Raw genomic sequence first — 12908 nt, 5'->3', positions numbered from 1 at the left:
ATATGAGGATGACAAAAATATGCAGTGCTTAAGGACAAGAGTAAAAAAGCTATTTTTTTTATTAGATGGGATTGGCGCTGGTGTCAGTGTCACTGAAGGAGACACTGTACAAACGCAACAATTATTACAGTCCTGTTAATCTCCGGCAATGTTTATGTAAATGTTTTCCTTATTTAAGGTACACTTCCTCTCTCTCTGACTTCTAAGTTGACCTTATAAAAAGGGAAAGCATATATACTGGATATCCCTTTGTTCTGCTGATTTATGATTATGATAAGTAAATGAAAACTTACTAATTATTTAAAAATCACATTTATTATTAAACAATTTTAAATTATAAAATCTATCTGCATGGATCCACTTAATTTTCTGAATTTCCAGGCTTTGTTTTGGAGCGATTTTTTTTCTCTTTCCAGAATTTATGAGGTTACAAGTTAAAAATAAGATTCACTGATTCCTGCAAGACTCTAGTTAATGGACCCCATCTTGGATCTGCTCTTTATTCTCGGTTTATAGGTTCTTTTTTTAATATGAAATTTATTGTCAAATTGGTTTCCATACAACACCCAGTGCTCATCCCAACAGGTGCCCTCCTCAATGCCCATCACCCACTTTCCCCTCCCTCCCACCCCCCCATCAACCCTCAGTTTATTCTCAGTTTTTAAGAGTCTCTTATGGTTTGGCTCTCTCCCTCTCTTATTTTTTTTCCTTCCCCTCCCGCATGGTTTTCTGTTAAGTTTCTCAGGATACACCTAAGAGTGAAAATATATGGTATCTGTCTTACTCTGTATGATTTATTTCACTCAGCATAACACTCTCCAGTTATGCTGGAGTTTATCAGGTTTTCCATATAATATCATGTCTTCTGCGAAAAGTGAAAGGTTGCCTTCATCTTTGCCAATTTTGATTCCTTTTATTTCCTTTTGTTGTCTGATTGCTGATGCTAGAACTTCCAACACTATGTTAAACAACAGTGTTGAGAGTGGTCTCAGGGGAAAAGCTCTCAGTTTTTCCTCATTGAGGATGATATTAGCTGTGGGCTTTTCATAAATGGCTTTTATGATGTTTAAGTATGTTCCTTCTATCCCGATTTTCTCGAGGATTTTTATTAAGAAAAGATGCTGAATTTTGTCAAATGCTTTTTCTGCATTGATTGACAGGATCATATGTTTCTTTTCTTTTATTCATGTGATGTATCACTTTGATTGATTTGCGAATATTGAACCAGACCTGCAGCCCAGGAATGAATTCCACTTGATCATGGTGAATAATTCTTGTTATCTGCTGTTGAATTGGATTTACTGGTACCTTGTTGAGAATTTTTGCATCCATAGTCATCAGGGATATTGGCTTTCAGTTCTCTTTTTTTGCTGGGTGTCTGGTTTGGGAATCTAAATAATGCTGGCTTCATAGAATGAGTCTGGAAGTTTTCCTTCCCTTTCTATTTCTTGGAATAGCTTGAGAAGGATAGGTATTATCTCTGCTTTAAACGTCTGATAGAACTCCCCAGGGAAGCCATCTGGTCCTGGACTCTTATTTCTTGGAAGATTTTTGATAACTGATTCAATTTCTTTGCTGGTTATGGGTCTGTTCAAGTTTTCTATTTCTTCCCATGTGAGTTTTGGAAGTGTGTGGGTATGTCTGTTATGTCCATCTGGTCCAATATGTCATTCAAAAACTCTGTTTCCTTGCTCATTTTCTGTCTGGATGATCCATCCATTCATGTAAGTGGAGTATTAAAGTACTGTATTATTATTGTATTACTGTCAATTTATGTTTTTGTGTTTGTTAACAGCTGCTTTATGTACTTAGCTGCTTCCCTGCTGGGTGCATAAATATTTTCAATTGTTATATCCTCTTGTTTAATTGTCCCTTTTATAATTATAAAATATAATATATATATATATAATTACAATTACATGTAAATAATTTATACATTATATACATTGTATATATTTGTATAAATTATACATTATATGTAGTGTCCTCCTTTGTTTCTTGTTACAGTTTTTATTTTATTGTCTATTTTGTCTGATATAAGTATTGCTAACCTCCACTTTCTTTTTGCTTCCATCTGCATGGTAAATATTTTTCCATCCCTTAACTTTCAGTCTGCATGTGACTTTAATTCTGAGTGGTCCCTTGTAGACAGCATATACATGGGTCTTGCTTTTTTTATCCATTTGCTCACCTTTTATCTTTTGCTTGGTACATAGAGTTTGTTTACATTTAAAGTAATTATTGATACATATAGTCTGTTTACATTCAAAGTAATTATTGATAAGTATGTACTTATTACCATTACCATTCTGTTATTTGTTTCATGGTCATTTTTATAGTTCCCTGTTCCCTTCTTCTCTTGACATCTTCCCTTGTGATTTGATGGCTTTCTTTAGTGATATGCTTGGATTCCTTCTTTTTATTTTTTGCATACCTATAATAAGTTTTTGATTTGTTGTTACCATTAGGTTCATATATAATATCTTATGCATATACCAGGCTATATTAATTTGATAGGTACTTAAGTTTGAACCATTCTAAAAACATCAAATGTTTACTCTCCCCTTTTTCTGTATATGATGTCATAATTTACATCCTTTGATTTTGTGAACCCCTTGATTGATTTTGCACATATAAATTACTTTACCGATTCTGTACTTTAACCTCTACAGTGGTTTTTAAAGTGATTATTCTACTACTTTTAGTATGCTTTTATTTTCTTGCGAATTGTTTTCCTTTCATAATTTTCTAATGATTATGGCCTTTTTTTTTCAGTCTAATAATTCCCTCTAACCTTTCTTGTAAGACTGGGTTAGTGGTGATGAACACCTTTAAGTTTTGTTTGTCTAAAAAACTGCTTGTCTTTCCTTCTATTCTGAATGATAAACTTGATGGGTTCTTGGTTGAAGGTTTTACCTTTCCAGTATTTTGAATATATCATGCCACTCCTTTCTGGCCTGCAACATTTAGGCTGAAAAATCAGCTGATAACCTTATGGGGTTTCCATTACATGTAACTCTTTTCTTTTGCTGCTTTTAAAGTTCTCTCATTATAACTCTTTTGCCATTTACTTATGGTGTGTGTTGGTGTGGTTCTTCTTGGGTTGATTTTGCTGGGGACTCTCAGTGCCTCCTGGAGTTTGATGTCTGTTTCTTTTCCAAGGTTAGGAAATTTTCCATCTATTATTTCTTCAAATAAACTTTCTGATTCTTTTTTACTCTTTTCTTGTGGAACTCATATAATGAAAATGCTATTACACTTGATTGTCACTGAGTTTCTAAACCTAATCTCATGTACTACTACTATTACTACCACTACAACTATTACTGCTGCTGCTACTACTACTACTACTACTACTACATTTTGTTGTTCAGCTTGGTTGTTTTCCAATATTCTGTCTCCAAGATTTTTAATCCATCCTTCTGCCTCCTCTGCTCTACAACTGATTTCCTCTAGTGTATTTTTAATATCAGTTACTGAGTTTTTAATTTCTTATTTTTTAAAAATCTTCTCTTTTTTAAAGGTTTCACTGAGGTCTTCCATTCTTTTCCCAAGTCCCGTATGTGCTCTTTGACCATTATTTGAATTATTTATCAGGCATATTGCTTATTCCCATTGCACTTAGCTATTTTGCTGTGGTTTTGTCCTATTCTTTTACTTCGAAAGTAGTCCTGTTTCTTCATTTTGTCCGTCTTTCTGTGTTTCTCTTTTTAAAGTTTATTTATTTTGAGAGAGAGAATGAGCAGGGGAGAGAGAGAAGGAGAGAGAGAGGCCCAAGCAGGGGCTTGAACTCACAAACTGTGAGATCATGTCCCAAGCTGAAACCAAGAATCAGACACTTAACTGACTGAGCTACCCAGGCGCCCCTCTGTGTTTGTTTCTGTGTATTAAGAAAGTTGGTTATGTCTTCTCATCTTGACAGTGGCCTTATAAGAAGAGATCCTTTGGTATCCTATAGCAAAATGTCCCCTATTCACTAGAACCAGGAGCCTCAGGGGTGCTTTCTGTGTGGGTTGTGTGCATCCTACTGTTGTGTCTGAGCTTGTGTGCCTTTAATCCAATCAGCTTCAGGGCCCCATTTTACCTGTTGTGGGCAGGGTTTAATCCCTGTGCTGTTAAGGGGCTAGTCTGGGGCCATCCTGGACTTGTAATTGGGTAGTGTCAGCACTCTGTCTAGATGCCTGCCTTTAGGCAGTATGCTGAGGCTTGGTTACACCAAACTATAGGGTGTTGTCCCTGCCTTGTCCCCTGAAAGGACTTTGTTGGTGGATGGAACTTATAGGTAATCCCAATGTCTGTCCCCAGTCAAACTGTTGAGGCTGCCATAGCAAAGACTTGCCAGGTGTTCTCGGCTTTGTTGGTAGGTGGGGTTGACAGCCATGTCAGATGCCTGCTGGGTCTGCAGGTGCACTGATAGTCTGAGAACTCTCTCTGCATGTTCTATTGATGGGACTGTGAGTTTACAGGTGTGTGTGACCATCTTCCCCTCTCCCCAGGGCAGGAGTCACTTTGGAGTGGTGCTGGTCCCTGCTGAGGCTGCTTTAATATGAGATATGGCAGGAGCCAGTTTGGAGGGACCTATGCCTAGTGAAGTGAGTTGGATGGGGTGGATCAGCAGGAGAATGTGGGGGAAGGTTATACAGTGTTAGCACATTAGGTGGAGAGTGTTTGTGCTGTTTCCTGCAGCTATCTGGCTATCTGGATTAGGAGTGGAGGCAGAGAAATGATGTATGCCAGTTCTTTTGTTCTTGGAGAAGTTTCTAGACAGATAGATAGATAGATAGATAAGAATTTTTAAACTTCTACTTCTAGGGGCACCTAGGTGGCTCTGTTGGTTCATCCTCCAACTTTCGATTTTGGTTCAGGTCATGATCTCACAGTTTGTGAGTTTGAACCCCACATTGGGCTCTGTGTTGATTACGTTGAGGCTTCTTGGGATTTTCTCTCTTCTTTGTCTCTTTTCCTCCCCTGCTCTCTCATTCTCTCTCTCTCTCTGTCAAATAAACTTAAAAAAATAAGCTGCTACTTCTATGATGTATCTCAGTGGTGTTGTTTTATAAGGGTGGGGACTCAGTTTTCTATCACCCTCTGGCTCTGCCAGAGTAGAGCCTGGTGATTTTTTAAGTACCCCAAAGTAAGCCCCACCAGTTATAAAAACTTAAAGAGCTTGGTCCCACTAGTTTTCAAAGCCAAATGTTATGAGGACGCATCTTCCCCAAAAGGTTCCCTATGTCTGGGGTCCCTGGTGTGTGGCTTGCTTCTTTTCCTTTTCTATGCTTGTTGGGTCCCTCCCATTTGTTGGATTTTGTTCCCAAGTATGTCTCCAACCCTGCTACACTTATTAATGTGTCCTCCTTTTTATCATTAACTGTGGAAAGTCTGTTCTGCCAAACTTTGTGTTGTTTTCTAGGTTTGATGCTCTGATGTGGCTTTTATCAAGGGGTCTTTGTGGAAGGAGTGAGCTGGGAATCTCCTACTCTGCCATATTCTTACAAGTCAACACTAAAAATTTTATACCTTAACTCCTTTCTATGAAAAATAAATAAGCTCCCATAAATATTTTCCTTGTTAACTTTATATTGTTTATATAATTTCTTTTTATTTTAGATTTCCTCTGTGTTTGTAGTACAGAAATTACTCTGTGTCTTCTGAAATAGGATATAACAGCAAGAATATAACTGTTTATTTTCTTCTTTGGTTTTGCTTGATAAACACTTTTTGTTACCTGTATTATCACTTAATACTAATTATCATTAAATTTATGAAAAATTAAAGCTTTTGGTTAGCAAGTGATATACATTACCAAAGGTACCTGGAGATTGTAGTGAAAGAAATGACAGTTGACCCTTAAGTAGCATGGAGAATAGTGGTGCTGACCTGCACAGTTGACAATCCACATATAGTTTTGATACCCTCAAAATGTAACTGCCAATAGCTTACTGTTGACCAGAAGCCTTACTGATAACATAAGAAGTCAAAACATATTTTATATATTTTATGTATTATATACTGTATTCTTACAATAAAGTAAGTAGAGAAAAATATTTTTAAAAACTCATAAGGAAAATAAAATACATTTATATTACTGCACTGTGTCACATAAGGAAAATAAAATACATTTATAGTACTGCACTATGTTGCATAAGTTTTACATAAGTCACATAATTGACTTGTGCAGTTCAAATCCATGTTGTTCAAAGGTTAACTGCACATTACTGGAAATAATTATTAAAAGAATCAACTAGGGTTGGGCATTATTCTATTTTTCTTAATAAATTATGATATTATGTAGCTTCTTAATTTAAGAAATGTTGAATATTTAAAAGCTGAAAAAACAAGTTTATTTTAAATCATTTTTTGTGTAGTTTTATTTTATATTTCTATTTTATAGCATATTCCTGTCATACAATATGAAATGCATGAAAGTAATATAATTTAATGGTATCTATCTATTATCTATCTACTTTTCTATATTTATTATTAAGTTTCAATTTTAATTCCATTATAGTAAATGTACAGTGTTAGCTTTAGGTGTACAATACAGTAATTTTCAATAATTTCATAAACCACCTAGTGCTCATCACAACAAGTGCCATCCTTTTTTCTTTTAATGCTTTTTTTTAAAGTTTATTTTGAGTGTGTGTAGGGGGAGAGAGAGAGACAGAGAGAATCTCAAGCAGGTCTCATGCTATCACCACACAGCCCAAATAGAGCTCAATCTCTAAACCATGAGATCATGACCTGAGCCCAACTATGAGTTAGACACTTAACTGACTAAGTCACCCAGATGCCCCAATAAATGCCATCCTTAATCCCTGTCACCTAGTTCACCCATCCTTGCACCCATTTTCCCTGTTGTAACCATCTTTTTGTTCTCTATGGTTAAGAATCTGTTTCTTAGTTTATTGCAATCTTTTCTTCCTTTTGCTTGTTTTTTTTTCCTTAAACTCCACATATGAATGAAGTCATATGGTATTTGTCTTTCTCTGACAACTTATTTCTCTTAGCATTACATTCTCTAGTTCCACACATGTCATTGAAAATGGCAAGATTTCATTCCTTTTTATGGCTGAGTAGAATCTAATTATATATATGTACATATATATGTATATATATTACATATTGTATATATAATATGTGTATATATGTGTATGTATATATACATGTATGTATGTATGTATGTGTGTGTATATTCTTATATGGTGTAAGAAAATGGTCCAGTTTCATTGTTTTGCATTTAGCTGTCCATTTTTCCCAATGCCATTTAGTATACACACACACACACACACACACACACACATATTACATCTTTATCCATTAACCTATCAATGGACACAGGCTGCTTATGTCATTGGTCTGTTGTATACAATGCTGCAATAAGCATAGGGTTGCATGTATCCCTTTGAACTAGTGGGTTTTTTTGTACATTTTCATTATTATAGGGTAGTTCTATTTTTAAATTTTGAAGGAACCTCTGCCCTGTTTTCCACCGTGGCTGCACCAGTTTGCCTTCTCACCAAAAGTGCAGAAGCGTTCCTTTTTCTACACATCTTTGCCAGCACTTGTTGTTTCCTGTTGTTTTTATTTTAGCCATTATGAGAGGTGTGAGGTGACATTTCATTGCAGTTTTGATTTGCATTTCCTTGATGATGAATGATGTTGAGCACCTTTTCATGTGTCTGTTAGACATCCTGATGTCTTCTTTGGAGAAATGTTTGTTCATGTCTTCTGCCCATATTTTAGCTGTATTATTCTTTGGGTGTTTTATTGTATATGTTCTTTACATATTTTGCATGCTAAAGTCTTTATTGGATAAGTCATTTGCAAACATCTTCTCCAATTCACTATGTTGCCTTTTAGTTTTTTTGATTTTTTCCTTCACTGTGCAAAAGCCTTTTATTTTGATGTCTCTGTAGTTTATTTTTGCTTTTATTTCACTTGCCTCAGGATACATATCTAGAAAAATGTTATGAATGATGTTAGAGACATTACTGTCTATGCACTCTTCTAGGATTTTTATGAATTTAGGTGTCACAATTAGTTCTTTGATCCTTTTTGAATTTATTTTTATATGGTGTAAGAAAATGGTCCAGTTTCATAGTTTTGCATTTAGCTGTCCGTTTTTCCCAATGCCATTTAGTGAAGACACGGTCCTTTTCCTATTGCATACTTTTTCTTACTTTCTCAAATATTAATTGCTCATATAATTGTGGATTTATTTATGGGTTTTTATTAGGTTTTATTGATCTATATGTCTATTTTTGTGCCAGTACCAAACTGTACTGATTACTACAGCTTTGTAATATAACTTGAAGTCTGGAACTGTGATATTTTAAGCTTCGCTTTTCTTTTTCAAGATTGTTTTGGCTATTATTGGTCTTTTTTGGTTCCATACAAATTTTATGATTATTTTTTCCAATTGTGTGAAAAATGCTGCTGGTATTTTGATAAAGTTTGAATTAAATGTGTAGATTGCTTTGGGTAGTATAAACATTTTAACAATGTTAGTTCTTCCACTCCATAAGCATGGAATGTCTTTCTGTTTCCTTGTGCTATCTTCAATTGGTTTTCATCAGTGTTTTATAGTTTTCAGAGTACAGGTCTTGCATTTCTTTGGTTAGGATTATTCCTGGGTACTTTATTATGTTTGGAGCAATTGTAATTTTTTTAAATTTCTCTTTCCACTGCTTCTGTATTAGCATATAAAATGCATCAGATTTTTGTACATTGATTTTGTATCCTGTGACTTTACTGAATTCATTTATCAATTCTAGGCATTTTTTGCGGAGTCTCTCAATATTTCTATATATAGTATTATGTCATCTGCAAATAGTGAAAGTTTTACTTCTTACTGATTTGGATACCTTTTATTTATTTTTCTTGTCTGATTGTTTATGGCTAGGATTTCCAGTGTTGTGTTGATTAAAAGTGGTGATAGTAGACATCCATGTTTTGTTCCTGATCTTGGGGTAAAAGCTCCAAGTTTTCCTCCATTGAGTATGATATTTGCTGTGGGTTTTTTCACATATGGCCTTTATCATGGTGAGATATCTACCCTGTAAACCTAGATGGTTGAGGATTTTTAAATTCATTTTTCAATGTTCATTTATTTTTGACAGAAAGAAACAGAGTGCGAGTAGGGGAGGGACAGAGAGAGGTGAAGATACAGAATTGGAAGCAGACTCTAGGCTCTAAGTTGTCAGCATAGACCCGACATAAGGCTCAAACCCATGAACCATGAGCTTATGAGCTGAGCTGAGGTCGGACGTTTAACTGACTGAACAACCCAAGTGCCCCTACTTTTTTTGTCAATTGCTTTTTCTGTGTCTATTGAAATGATCATGTGGTTTTTACCCTTTCTATTATTGATGTTATATATCATGTTGATTTGAGAATATTGATTCATTCTTTAATCCTGGGAATATATTGCACTTGATCCTGATCAATGATTTTTTAAAAATATATATTGTATTCAGTTTGAAAGTATTTTGCTAAGGGTTTTTGCTTCTATGTTCATCAGAATTATTGGCCTGTAGTCTTCTTTTTCGTAATGTCTTTTTCTGGTTTGGTATCAGAGTAATGCTGGCCTCACAGAATAAATAGGGAAGTTTTCCTTCCTCTTCTATTTTTTGGAATAGTTTGAGAAGAATAAGTATTAACTCTTCTTTACATGTTTGGTGAAATTCCCCTGTAAAAGCATTTGGTCCTAGACATTTGTTTGTTGGGAGTTTTTTGATTACTGATTCAATTTCTTCACTACTAATTGGTCAGTTAAAATTTTATATTTTTTCCTGCTTCAGTTTTGGTAGGTTATCTGTTTCTAGGAATTTATCCATTTCTTCTAAGTTGTCCAATTTGTTGGCATAAATTTTTTCATACTATCCTCTTAAAATTATTTGTATTTTTCAGGTATTGGTTGTTATTTCTCCTCTCTCAGTTGTGATTTTGTTTGAATCCTCTCTCTTTCTCTCTGGTTATTCTGGCTAGAGGTTTACCAATGTATTGATTTTTCCCAAAGAACCAGTTCTTGGTTTCATTGATATATTCTATTTTTTAGCTTCCATAAAATGTTTTTCTGCTGAAATTTTTATTATTTACATTTGCTGGTTTGGGGTTTTGTTTATTCTTCTTTTTCCAGTTCCTTTGGGTATAAGGTTAGTTAGGTTTTATTTTATTTTTTCTTAATTTTTCTTGCTTCTTGAGATGGGCCTGTATTGCTAGAAATTCCCTCTTAGAACTACTTTACTGCATCCCCCAAATTTTGGTCAGTTGTGTTTTTATTTTCATTTGTTTCCATATACTTTTTAAATTCTTATTTGATTTCTTTTTTGACCCATTCATTGTTTTCCAGCATGCTATTTAATCTCCATATATTTGTGCTCTGTCCAGAGTTGTTCTTGTGGTTAATTTCCAGTTTGATTGCATTGTGGTCAGGAAAGATTCATGGTATGACTTCAATCCATTTGAATATGTTGAGACTTGTTTTGTTTTGTGGCCTAATAGGTGATGTGTTCTAAAGGATGTTCCATGTGTACTTGAAAAGAATGTGCTTTCTGCTATTTTAAAATGGAATGTTCTGAATATATCTTTTAAATCCATCTGGTCCAGTGTCTCATTCAAAACCATTGTTTCCTTATTTATTTTCTATTTGTGTGAACTATCCATTGATGTAAATGCTGTGTTAAAGTCCCCTAGTATTGTTGCATTATTATCAGTTAGTTACTTTATGTTTGTTATTAACTTTTTTGTGTATTCAGGTACCACCATTTTGGTTGCATATATATTTACAATCTATCTATCTATTTATCTATCTATCTATCTATCTATCATCTATCTATCTATCATCTGTATTCCTACTCTGAAATTAGTGAGGGAAACATTTTTACATTGGTAGTCTCTTTAGCTTAAATCTTCAACCTATCCAACCCATTTAAACAGCTTAAAAGCCAAACTATATAAACACTTGTGACACATTTTGTGTCAATCTTGTCAATAATTAGGGCTTCTTGCTGGTAAGTTACTTGGATTTTTGTGGTCTTTGATAAAGTAAAAAACAAAACAAAAAAAAAAACCCGTGGGGCATGTTAATTTTATATTTTAGCATAAGATTTCTAGCTATTTTTCTTTAAAAGGACTATCTTTTATTCTGAGATTATGTTCTACTTCTTTTTGTGTTAAAACCCCTTGTAAGTTTCAGGTTTTCCATGATGGGAATCCTATTTCTCCCAGTCTTCCCTCTTACAAATAGAATTCCCTGGTTGTAAAAACACAAAAACAAAAACAAAGCAAAAAAAAAAAAACGAAAAAAATACAAGAAGTTATAAGAAGACTCTGAACGATGAGAAGAAGAGGTTAAGGTGGCAAGAAAATGAGGCTTTAATAAGGCTGTAATAGAGTTCTTTTTGCTTTTTATATATTCTGAATGGAAAAATGGACAAACTCCCATCTAAAAACCACCAATTAGCACAGTTGGAAAAAGAAATTTAAAAACCTGTTCCCTTTAGCCAAATTGCTGGAAAAAGTTTATCCTAACAACAGAAAAACTTTGTTTACAGTACCACTTCTGCCAAACACCAATGAAGAAACTGCCATTCCCCCACCCATGCAAATCCTGGTATGGTTAGTGGAGAGTTTATCTGCCTTCCTCCTCTTTCATAGAGAAGCAGGGGCTGGTGTTTTATTTCCCCTGGATGGTGGTGTTGACAGGACCAAGCAAGGATCTCATTTCCATCCCCAGCCCAGGCTTCTCTCAAATCCCATCCAAAGTAATATTGGAATAACTGAGAAGAAAGTTACTTTTCCATTCACCATGTAATTGCAGCAAGCAGTGCTTCAATTCCCTCACCTTGGTAATCACAATGGGATCAAGCAGGGATTTTGATCTCCACACCAACCCCAAACTTAAGATAAGACAGCCTAGTTGGCATTCTGATTCTCCATTCCCCCCAGTGTCAGCAGAGTTTCAAAAGGAAATGAGTATCCACCCACATTCAGCAACAGTGAAAGTAAATAAAGTGGTATTAAGAAGGATTGGTAGCTGCTACTCCATTTCATATCTCCATTCTGTCAGCATATCCCCGTAGCGAACTGAACTTCCATTATCACTCATGCTAAAAAGGTTTAAAAGGCTGTGGGAACTGGGCTAGGTGATATACTTATACTATTGTAATCCCTAGTTTAGGCAAGGAAATTGAGCTTACAGCTTACACATCTTCAATGAGGTGATATGGGGCAGTAGTACACTTTTTTATTGTGTGCAGTCAGTGGAGTCCAAGGGAAAACAACTTCCATTCACCATGACCTGTGTGCTACACTTAAATAAGATGAATCCCTGCTAAAAAGGATTAAGACCCAAAGTCTCAAAAATTAACCTAAATGCCCAGGATACAATAGAAACCACTTGTTTTTTTAAGAACTAGGACAATGTCAACTTGATAAAGAAAATAATGTCAGAAGATGCCAATACTTACATGACTGATGTTAAAATCATCTGACAAGGGGTTTAATCCATCTGTAAAAAAAAAAGGTTTTCATGAGCAACGTTTTCATGAACAAATTTGAACCAAATAAAAACAGAAAATTTTAGCAAAAGAATAGAAGATGTAAAAAAAATACCAGAGGTAAATTACATAAATAGAAAATTAGATAATGGAATTTAATTTTTTAACGTTTATTTATTTTTGAGACAGAGAGACAGAGCATGAATGGGGGAGGGTTAGAGAGAGGGAGACACAGAATCCGAAACAGGCTCCAGGCTCTGAGCTGTCAGCACAGAGCCCAACGCGGGGCTCGAACTCACAGACTGCGAGATCATGACTGAGCCGAAGTCAGCCGCTTAACTGACTGGGCCACCCAGACACCCCTGATAATGGAATTTAAAGATCACTCAATGGGATGAATAGTACAGT

Source organism: Lynx canadensis, chromosome X (genome assembly GCF_007474595.2).
Source record: "Lynx canadensis isolate LIC74 chromosome X, mLynCan4.pri.v2, whole genome shotgun sequence".
In the NCBI taxonomy this organism is placed as follows: Eukaryota; Metazoa; Chordata; class Mammalia; order Carnivora; family Felidae; genus Lynx; species Lynx canadensis.
This window is presented reverse-complemented; position numbering follows the sequence as displayed.